This window comes from Microtus ochrogaster, linkage group LG1 (genome assembly GCF_000317375.1).
Source record: "Microtus ochrogaster isolate Prairie Vole_2 linkage group LG1, MicOch1.0, whole genome shotgun sequence".
NCBI lineage: Eukaryota > Metazoa > Chordata > Mammalia > Rodentia > Cricetidae > Microtus > Microtus ochrogaster.
Genome location: NC_022027.1, coordinates 52,029,605 through 52,030,750, shown reverse-complemented (window position 1 = coordinate 52,030,750; position 1,146 = coordinate 52,029,605). Strand labels below are relative to the sequence as shown.

General features: G+C 42.5%; 1 protein-coding gene across 1 annotated transcript in view; it reads left to right on the top strand.

The window, feature by feature from the left end:
* The window catches only part of Wdfy3 (WD repeat and FYVE domain containing 3), a 216,963-nt gene that overhangs the window by 156,096 nt on the left and 59,721 nt on the right, over positions 1-1,146 (top strand). The gene's annotated exons all lie outside the window — the stretch shown is intronic.

The window sequence follows — 1,146 nt, the reverse complement described above, 5'->3', positions numbered from 1 at the left end:
AAAAACCCTCAAAACCAAACACTGGAATCACAAGATGGTTTTCAACAGAAATGTGCAGGAAGGATAAAGGCTCCAAGGTTGGCAATAGAGGTAAGGGAATGGGCAGGTGTGCCTGGCCAGTGAGAGTATCTCTTCAGCTCCTGAGAATACTGACAGCTAAGCAACTGGTCATGAGTAACTTAGGGACCTGTATTTTTGTTTCGTATGTAAGCAGGAATGATATATTATATTTTGGAATATGTATTATATTTATAATTATATATTGACCTGTCTCAACCTCAATAATGGTCTCATTGTTGGTGTGTAGAGTTGTGCCCTTTGGACTGGAGAGCTGAGTGTGAGGATTGTAGTCTGGGAACAACAGCAGTGTCAGATTGAAGCCCTGGGAGATGTTAAACTCTTTAAAGCTGCAGGCAGATTTTCATGTCTTGATTCCCCTGTAACAGTTGGCACAGTCCCTTGGTGTGCTGTGTAATAACTCAACTACATCCCTGCCCAACAGGGAGATAGTACTCCATCTTCACCAGAAAGGGTGATGCTTGTTCTTAAAAAACAGAGATGGAGAGCTAGCTCAGGCACCACACGTGCCTACGTAAGCATACATGTAAATAAAAGTAACTTGCAACAGTAAAGAACTTTACACACTTATATAATATATCTATATACAAATCAGTCTAGTTAATATTACTGTTTTCCATGCCTTCCTTAAAAAGCATGATTGTTAATCTTCTGACTCAAGAGCCGAGCTGTGTGTTTACTGCCTCCCGCACAAAGGGAGGGCCTTAAACACGTTAATCTGCCCACTGGGAACCATACTCTCTTCTGTCTGTTGTCATGGGAAAACGTGCTTTCTTGACATTTGCCAACAGAATCCCGTTCATGTAGAATGGATTGAGTGTGACATGGTGCCTGTGTTCCCTGTTCATAGAGAATGGGTTGAGTGTGACACTGAGGTGAAAGCTTAGGACACAGTTGAACTGCATTCTGACAGCTGTTTCTATTGGTTTGTTAGGGTGGCAACCTAGCTTTCAAGTACAGGACCTGGCAGATGGCCAGACACTAGGGATCCTTGGGTTGTCCTAAAATGTCAGGCCTTTGACACACAGTGGACAATTCCAACTGTCATAATGTTCTTGGTTTGTATTC